Source organism: Salmo salar, chromosome 16 (genome assembly GCF_965601325.2).
Source record: "Salmo salar chromosome 16, fSalSal1, whole genome shotgun sequence".
In the NCBI taxonomy this organism is placed as follows: domain Eukaryota; kingdom Metazoa; phylum Chordata; class Actinopteri; order Salmoniformes; family Salmonidae; genus Salmo; species Salmo salar.
The window spans coordinates 67,268,272-67,278,567 of NC_138306.1; the positions used below are offsets into that span (position 1 = coordinate 67,268,272).

The 10,296-nt window shown below is 41.3% G+C and overlaps 1 long non-coding RNA gene across 1 annotated transcript; it reads right to left on the reverse strand.

Annotated features, from left to right (window-relative positions):
• Positions 1 to 6,944: 6,944 nt before the first annotated feature.
• On the reverse strand, positions 6,945 to 8,358 carry LOC106574374 (uncharacterized). Its single transcript, XR_001321527.3, has 2 exons — positions 7,578 to 8,358; positions 6,945 to 7,465 (listed from the first exon to the last, which is right to left on the reverse strand). It is a non-coding gene; the product is annotated as an uncharacterized LOC106574374 (long non-coding RNA).
• Between the last annotated feature and the right edge of the window lie 1,938 nt (positions 8,359 to 10,296).

The following is a 10,296-nucleotide window of genomic DNA, read 5'->3' on the forward strand; positions in this document are numbered from 1 at the left end:
TCATGTGAGGTAACCTACTAAGCAGAAGGGAGCAGACAGACCAAGGTAAAGTTTATGTTGGTTTTACAGCCCTGTCATTTAACATCTCCCCCTCTATCACACAACACACACAGTACTGTATCAGCAAGCACATGTGTCATTTACAAGCATTCCAGGAACCACAAACAGTCTGTCACACTGGTCCCTCTATCCCCATATCCCCTTAGTTGATTTGGTGTTTATAGGACAGCCTTTTAGAACATGTAAATCAGATTGTGTGTGTGTGTGTGTGTGTATGCTTGTAGGGTGAGGTCTGTATAAAAGTTCAGAAAACCTGACCCCAGGGGACTGACCTCACAATAGTCCTTTAACCCACCAGTGGGAAGCCTTGTGGCTGAGAGAGGCAGCGGACCCTATTGACCTGCTGTGTGTGATCATGTCAACCTTGAGGAGCGAAGAGTTCAAAGTTTCCCAGAGGGTCAGAGAGCTTGAGAAGCCTGTGTGTTCAACCAAACGCCTGAGATATGTCAGACTGTGATCCTGTCATGACATCCATCACCATGTCACTTCAACAGCCAATAGAACACAGCTGCACCAAAGCCACATGTAGGTGCGGCCAATATCAAAGTGCCAAGAAGGGGGACCTAAAGTACAGAGTCAACTCAGTCAAGTACTACACACATTGCGTCATCTTGACAAGTTGGCCCAAAAGTCAGATAGCTTGTGCAAGATATCCTCTAAAGAGCATAAATACACATATAGTATATTTCATTTGATTAGGGTTAATGTTCTGGGATTTCCACTTTGGAGATCTGTAAAAGAAGATGAGAAATGTATCACGAAATTAATATTGGAAATACTTGATTGATGGCGATTGTGCGTGCCACCAAAATGATACCTTCCCCTCATAGAATTATTACTGCTACCATACTCTTTGCCAAGAGTGGAAAGATATCATTGTGAATTATGGCTATGCACTTGCATTACTTTGCCTTTTGCAAGTTACTACAAAGTGTTATCTCTTAACATGCCATTAGTATTATTTTTGGCTTTCTAGTGTAGGTTCAGATACAGCATAATTCAAACTCATAACTTGTATTTGGCATTTTTATTTCATGATGCAGTGCTATGCAGAAGGCGGGGAAAATACACTGTATTTACGATACACAAAGAAGTCTCCTGCAGAAAGGTATTTTGCTTGTTTAATTACAATAAATGTGTTTATTTAAGAAACCAATGTACTTGGGTTAATTGTGTTTACAGTGTTTAATCTTTGCAAAAGGACTTGTTTCTCCCTCCCTCCCTCCCTCCCTCCCTCCCTCCCTCCCTCCCTCCCTCCCTCCCTCCCTCCCTCCCTCCCTCCCTCCCTCCCTCCCTCCCTCCCTCCCTCCCTCTCTCTCATCGACCACAACAGGCATTCAGTTAGCTGAGTAAACAACATCAACATCTACCCTGAGACAGAATCCATAAACCCTTTAGGAAAGCTTTAATGACGGTCAATTATAGAATAACAAAGCTGTTATTAAGGAGAGGGGAAATCTATAGCTTTGTTGAGGAAGAAAACCCAATAGCAAACTTAAAGGCCTTTATATACTATCATTAGGCGCAGTGGGATGATTAGCCTTATAGCATTATAATGAATAAATCAAGCTTACAAATCGAGGCAGATTGGCAACAAATAAGTTATTGTCCTGCCATATTTTACATGACAATACAGTAGTGTCAGGTATGTGAAGGGGCTCTCATGTATGTTCTGTTGTCTTGGTTTAGAATTGTTCACTTCCTGATGTGACTGAATTAAAATCAGTCTACCCTGATATTTAGTCTTCATCTTTGTCCACATATCACGGAGCCAGCAATGGGTAAAAAAAACTCCATCCATACGATGGCCATAAAAAAAGTAAGGGAATTATTTGCCTCACCCTGATAGATATCCATAGGGGCGTAGAGGTCAACTGAGCTAGGCCAGTCATAAACCATGACTGTGTTTAATGTGTGTTGAATTGACTCGCAGAGAGAGTCAGGATGCAATGGATGCCAGACTATTCTAGTTCCTCGTTCCTCGCCATGGCAGCAGTGTGGATGGATACACAGAGGTACAGTGAATGAGCGGGCGTACTGTACCCACCAAGGCACCATGACGAACGATCCGAGAAAATAAACCAAGGGGGAGTGTCTTTTTCACCGGGACATATGGCTCTCGCATGTGTCCTAGTTACAGTATTCAGAATTACTCAGAAATAAGAAATCTTTGTATCTCACTGGCTGCGTGTCTGGAAATGTCACCCTATTCCCTATATTGTGCACTTCTTTTGGCCAGAGCAGTGCAGATCTTTTGGCCAGAGCATAGGCCTTAGGAATAGGGTGATGTTTTGGACACGGATTGTTTTGGACATGCATGGAAAAAACCTGTTAGAACTAGAAGTCTCTCAGAGGCGCTGCCCAAATGTAGCACACTATAGGTAATAGAGTGAGATTTTGGCTTGTTAGAGCAGAATAATTCTCTTAGAGGCTACTGAATGTTTGGATTGAGTTCGGACATTACACAAACACCAGGGGAGAGGGGTAGGAGGCGAATGCTTGGAAAGAGAAATGAAATCCTGCATTCTGCAGTCTCATACCATTTAGTTGTTCCAATGTCATGATGTTGACAGGGGAGAAAGGGATCTATGACCTGTGCTGTCCTTCAAGTCTTGAAGTAGATTTTCAGGGAAAGACCTTGTGTATGGTTGAAACAGGGTCCAGACGAGACCTTGGTTCAACACTGCATAGCTGTGCTTGATTGAGCTTGCCTGTTGCAATGAAAACAACAGAAAAGTCCCTCTCCAGCCATGCTAAAGCAAACGCTGGAAGTATTCTAAAGATTTCAAATAATATTGGAACCCAGGTCTGACCGAGGCAGGTCCTTCCATGAGTTAAGTTGACTTTAACAAAGGGCACCATTCTTCAGACACTCAAACCTTTATATAAGTCAGAGCCTGTTTGCAGAGCCTGTCTGCAAGTCTGAGTACGCAAGAGCGATGTGATTTTTGTGAAGAAGCATAAGCAACTACAGAGGCCAAGGTAAACTCTCCATAAACCTGCCGTGTAGTAGAAACAGCCTTTGAATCATAGAGATAACAGAACCATATAGATCAGTGGAAAACTCTTGGTGACCTTCTCACCTTTCAGAAAGACATTCATCACAATGTCCACCTGCTCAACATGTGTTCTATCTCATCCAGAAAGGTCCATAAACATCCCAGAACTGATTCAATTTCTCACTTCTTTCCTGTTTGGGTCTTATGAAGGTTGTGACCTCATGTAGAGACGTAAAACTTTACCAACCACCCAACCACGTCCAGGTGTAATGGGGTTTGACAGGTGTCATTCAGAACAGGGAGCTGCTTTGTGTTACCTGGCTGCACTAAATTGAATGACAGGATTTCCATTTGACATGCTACTTAGTCTCGGAGCTGGCATGTACCTCAGTATGTTCAACAACAGCCATTCCACATAACTATAGTTAAAACTACTTCTAACCAGGTTGGTGGGTAAATATAATTAACTAGCGTAAATTCCGGACTATAAGCCGCAACTTTTTTCCCAGGCTTTGAACCTCGCGGCTTAAACAATGACGCGGCTAATATATGGATTTTTCCCGCTTTCAATACATTTAAAAAAAAAAAAAAAACCATTCTGTGACGTGCTCAGTTTTTTGGCGGCATGAAGCTTTCATTAGACCAATGAAATTGCCGAACGGGTAAGGTCAAACAACTTTTTTGTTTACTGTTTAGATTAAATCGAGCGCTCTCAAACTTCCCATCATTCTGATTACGGTAGTCATTTTGTCACCCTCATCATGGCAAAGACACGGAGAAATGCATATGATGCAGCTTTCAAGTTGAAGGCGATTGATCTGGCTGTTGGAAAAGGAAATAGAGCTGCTGCACGGGAGCTTGGTCTTAATGAGTCGATGATAAGACGTTGGAAACAGCAGCGTGAGGAATTGACTCAGTGCAAAAAGACAACTAAAGCTTACTGCTAATTTTTAATTTTTTGTTACAAGCCGTGTTTCGTTAAAGCCTATTTATTTTTGTTACAAGCCGTGTTTCGTTAAAGCCTATTTATTTTTGTTACAAGCCGTGTTTCGTTAAAGCCTGTGTAAAGTTCATTTGTTTCAATGTACCGGTAGGCACCTGCGGCTTATAGACATGTGCGGCTTATTTATGTTCAAAATAATATATATTTTTTAATTCAGTGGGTGCGGCTTATATTCAGGTGCGCTTAATAGTCCGGAAATTACAGTAAATAAAGAAGAAACCTACAATAGTGAAATGCTTTTGCTTTTTTTATGTAACACAATGTACACCTAATTTTGAGTATATTTGTTGAATAAAACTTACTGGATGGGAAACTATTTCTATCACATTTTAATTAGCACTACTCCTTATTTAATCTAATGCATTCACGGTGTTCAACGACTCTAATTCGATTTCCTGCACACACAGTGTCTCTAAAAATCCTTCAATGTGTTTCTCGTTCCCCCCCCTTCTTTCGTCAGAGAATGTTAAAGTTTCCACACAACAGGCAGGGTTCTATGACTGCTCTATGAGCTAGAAGACCTAGATTCAAATAGTGTTTGTTTTTCATTTTCTTTCAATGTTCAAGCTACACTTGATTGAGCTGGGGTGACGCAATTGAACCAATTGGGGTAGTTCCAAAAGTGTGAACCTCGCCTATCTGGCACTCCAGACACGCTCGATCAAAACGCTCAAAGCATTTGACAGAAACCAAATACTACTTGAACCCAGGTCTGAGCCAGACCCAGACTCTCAACCACTAAACACATGCTATGCTCTCCCTCAGGAGAGACATCTGCTGCCATGATCTGACCCACCAACCACACAGCTCAGCAATAATAAACACTATCCATTCTCCAATACTATACAACCAAAGATTATTGCAGCTACTCATTCAAGCCGTTATGCTATTCTTGCACCCATGACATAATGCACCTAATGTTGTGTCATTAATATGCTGATTATTATTACCAGTGCTATAATAACTAATTAACAGATGAAAATAACTTGTGGGGGATATTTCTTTGCGGAGAGAAGACAGACAGGTTTGTAGGTCAGTCATTCCATAGCTCTGAGTCAGTATGCATCCCAAATGGCACTCTATTCCCTATATAGTGCACTACTTTCGACCAGAGCCTGTAGAGGGGATATGGTGCCATTTTGGACACATCCTGAGTCTGAACTACTGCCTTTTTCCTTTTTGTCTTCTACTGCCCCAGAGCCCTGCTTACTTCACATGGCTTTCGGCCGGGACTAGTCAGCGGTATCAACAGCCCGTTGGGCTGCAGCTGTGCTCTCCTCGGCTCAAGACGGGATGGGCGGATACGCCACCTGAGGCTGGGGATGAGGTATAGGGTTGGGGATGTGGCTGGGAGGATAGGGTAGGGCTGAAGCTGGAGCTGTGGGTTGAGGCAGAGCCTGAGGGGGTTGAGGCAGAGACTGAAGCCCGGGCTGCTGAGGCTGATGCAGCGTCCACCCCACTAGCTGCCAGGTGTGGGAGCCAGTTACATGCCAGTAGTCCCCCTTCACCAGGGGATCTATGAATCATCTGTGGAGGGAGCCATCCCACCCACAGCTGTCAGTTGTTCCAATACACAGCCACACACAGGGGACAATTGTGATAATGCCTATTCATTATTATCAAGGCGATACATCATTATTTATAGTTATGTTGGGAAATGATATCTTACGTTGTAAGTAACAGCAAACTTTCCAGGACATAGACATGTGTTATATGAGCAGAAAGCTTTAAGTCTTGTTAATCTAACTGCACTGTCCAATTTACAGTAGCTATTACAGTGAAAAAATACCATGCTTTTGTTTGAGGAGAGTGCACAACAATAAAAAACTTTTGTCACAGCAACTGGTTTGATACATTCACCTCTGAAGGTAAATAATATACTTACATTCAGTAATCTTGGTCTGATTTGTCATTCTGAGGGTCCCAGAGATAAATTGTAGCATAGATTAATTTGATAAAATCAATTTTTATATTCAAATGTAGGAACTGGTTTCTACAGTTGAACCCCTGCTGTCTCTAGCTCCACACCAACCCCGCCCGGCCATCTAGATGTGTGAAAGTTAGTGTATAAGCTAATGATCAATCATGTATGACATTCCTGGGAGTGTGTAAACTTACATTTTGTATTACCATATCATTTGGGTATGTTCTCTATAGTTATGTACTTGAAAATGTATCAAATTCGGCACATTTGGGCAGACTTGATACAAAATATTGTCCAGTATTGCAATGCTTCACTGGATCAATCTGAAACTTTGCACACCCAATGCTGCCATCTAGTGGCCAAAATCAAATTTTTGCTTAAACTACAAAATTATATTATTGCCTTTCTCTTGCAAATGACCTTTTACCAGATCGAATGTGTTATATTCTCCTACATTAATTTCACATTTCCACAAACTTCAAAGTGTTTCCTTTCAAATGATATCAAGCAGTGATGTTCACAAGTCTTTGAGGTAGAGTCCAAGTCAAGTCTCAAGTCTATTAGGGCCAAGTCTTTGTCAAGTCTCAAGTCCCTTTGGCAATGGCTTTCTGCCTGCTGTGGGTTAGGTCTATACACCTTGTAAATTATTTGAAGAGACTCCCTTGTCCATTAGTCCATACTTGTATGAAAGAAAGCACATCAGGCGCTATTTAAATAAAAATAAATTCCTCTTAAAATGTAGACAGTTTACATTAATAAAAGTAATTGTACCGGATATGAAAAAAAGCTAACATAACATTTTAAAGTGCATGGTATTTTGTGACAAACATTGTCTATATTTCACTTCATTCTGTCACACAAACAGAACATCTGTAGGTGAGGGAAGATAAATGACAAGCATGAATGCAAACCAAAAATGACTGACAACTGTTCAATAACTGCACTAAAGTGTCCTATATATCAAACGTAATGACCTTTATTCCTAAAATATATTTACTGACCTGGACACTTAACAGAAATACAATTTCCTGTAACAATTAGCAAATTACGTCCTGTGCCCTAAGACAGAGAACATTTATGTTGCAGACGGGTTGCATTTCAGAAAGATCAAGTTTGTCAGCGTCCTTGCACTGAGCCTGGCACGATGAGGGCGCATGATTAGGCCTCCATGACAAAACATTCTCTCCACTGGGGCACTGGTGGCAGGCACAGCCAACACTGTCATTGCTACCTGCTTGAGCCTTGGAAAGTCTTTTGCATGGATTCTCCAAAAATCCAAGCAATCAACTTAATTTTCATCAGAAGATACTTTAATGTACCGAATAATATCTGCTCTGAAAGATGACTTTATGTCTCCTTTCTAATCTTGTTTCGGTAGCCAGAGAACAGTCTGGAGGTTTTGGCAGGTGGTTGTTCTTCATTATCTTCGTAAACTGCTCTCCGTAACAGTGACTTTCCGTGCCTCAGGCAGAACAAGGTCTGAAAAGAATTCATACAATTATGTATATGATCAAGAATATAAAAGAATACATTATACATGAAAAAAAAGAATGTAAGTGACATAGAAACCATTGCAATGCATTGTACCTACCAATCAGACTCTCTTTCAATTCAGCTTGATCTTCATGTGGTATGAGGACATCATGATCAAGCCAGAACAGGCAGAAAGATGGGTCCAGCAGTGCAGCCATTATATATACATTGTCACCAAATGGAAATTTTGTTCATCCGAGTGCTCCATTCTGACATTCACAAACATCCCCGGGAATCGGCGTTTGAGTGACTGCTGCAGTGGTTTTACTAGACTGACTAGGTGACAACTTGTGCTCAGTATACTTTGCAGACGATAGTTGAGTGACAGTACACAAGGAAGGGCAGCACTGAGAGTCACCACTTTCTCCCTCTGAGTAAGGTCGGTGGCCTGGACAAAAGGGTCCAAAATGTCCACTAGCTGGCTCCATTCCCTTGGTGATAAGCAGAGCTCCTTGTTTCCTTGGGGCTCAAGTAGAGTATTGAGGCTTTATTTATTCCGATTGGTGACTGCTTTAACAAGCCAGAGGATGGAATTCCATCTGGTAGACACAGCAGCAGGGATACTATGACTGGCTTGGAACTCTGCTTCAAATGCTTCTTTCAGACCACAGGTAGTATGTAGTAAGCTGCAAAGTTTAGTTACCTTAGCCATCACACTGTTTATGATTTTTGTTTCCTTTTGTCCATTTCTAATCACCAGTTGTAATGAATGGCAAAGCACTGCAAGCGCTGTTGCCTGCAGTTGGTTTGGATAGCTTCTACATCAGCATTGTACTCTTCACCAAATGCTTCCCATAAGCTGAGGTTATCCACATCATCACCATTATGATCATTGCTTGCTTTGGGGAAACAAACTGTGAAGGCCTTTTTCATATTTGCAGTGTTATCACATATGATATAATCTAATTTATGTTTTATGCCAAAATTATCACATATTACTTCAAATGTATTACTGATTCTTTTCCCAGTGTGTGACCCTGTGAATCTATCACAGCTCAACAGAACTGACTCCAGTCTGGGAGTTTTTTTTTCTCTTCTGTGGCCATGTAATGGGCCCTTACTCCCATGATGCCCCTCATGGCCCTGTCAGTCCATATATCTAGTGACAGACACTGATTCTGTCTTCTCTAGGGCACTTTTGATTGCAGCCATGCAGGCGCCTGGTCAACGTGGGCCTACTTACTGGTCTATATTTATCATCTACCACTGACATGAAATGCCTAAAGTGAGGGTTGTCCACTAAGGACATAGGCAGGTTGCAGGAAATTATTAGGTCTTGCAGTATAGCCTCTCGGTTATGGCCTTCTGCCTGGGGTGGCCCTGGCTGTACACATGGGACACCCGTGGTGGTCAAGAATGAGTCGATGCTGCTCTGTCCTTCTGTCCCTGCGCTAGCCACCTTTGCTCTGCAGAATTCAGTGAACCTGCAGATGAACAACATGATGGATAGTTATTGCTGACTTGAGATGGAAGTACAAGGACACAAATAAATATATATGGTCTATGGGATTTTCAGCAGAAATGTCCAAGAAGTTGCATGCTTTGTTTGAACTCTCGTTTTATACCAAGTTACTTCCTAGGACCAGGCTACAACAGAAAGTATATTAAATCTCAGAGTGATATGCATATAGCCGAGATGTAATTTAATAATCTCTGCTAACAAGTAGGCCTAGCCATCTGACAACCCAACTCTTAACCTTTCAAGAAATATTCGACAGTAATACATTTCCAGTTAGCTAAAAGATGACACACAAGAAAGCTACCTGGAATCTGCTAAACAGGCTATTATTAGTCTAACCACATTGTAACTTTGTTAGCTAGCTAGCCTAACTGACCTTTCGTGGTGAGTTTTCAAATGTCGGATGTAGTTGCGCCAGCATCTTTAATGTTTTGCAAACAGCATTTCGTTTTTTTGCCACTGGCATTATACTGCAGGTTCTTGTAACCAAATTTAATAACGAACGCCTCACTACCTGATGGCATTGTTGCTGATTACAAGTGTTTAGCTGTAGTACTAAAGTGACTTACAAATGACGCAAACGTTCTAGAACGCTTCTTAGCCCTATGTATTAAACTACTTTCTCTGTGTTACAACGCCGCCTGTTCCATCTTATCTGACAAAATGGACAACTAAAACTTCTCAGTAATAACTTGCCTTGTTCACGAGTCTCTCATCTAGAGTCCAAGTCAAGTCTTAAGTCTAAGTCAAATTGCAAGTAATTTTCTTTGCGACTTAAAAGCGACTCGGAGTCCGAGTCTCAGACTCGAGTTTCCATCTCTGGTATCAAACATATGCATATCTTTGCTTCAGGTCCTGAGCTACAGGCAGTTAGATTTGGGTATGTCATTTTAGGCGAAAACTTAAAAAATGGGTCCAATCCTTAAGAGGTTTAAAAAGCAGGGAACCATCTTTGTGTGTATAATTGTGTGTGCGTACAGTATGGCCTACATTTTAACAGGTTTAATAGGTCTACATCCAAACTGGAGTATTGAGTAACAATTTCATTTAATTTCTGGTATGCAGTCAAATCTCACATTACCCTTTCTACCCACAGTCATTTTTAATCTCAATATCACAGATGGATAAATTCAGAGTGACACGAATTCCCCCTAGACTTTATACTGTTAATAACTCTATAGTTCCCTCAGAGCAGACAGTCTATGGCTTCGACTTTCTATATACAGTTGAAGTCAGAAGTTCACATACACTTAGGTTGGAGTCATTAAAACTCGTTTTTCAACCACTCCACAAATTGTTTACAGACAGATTATTTCAC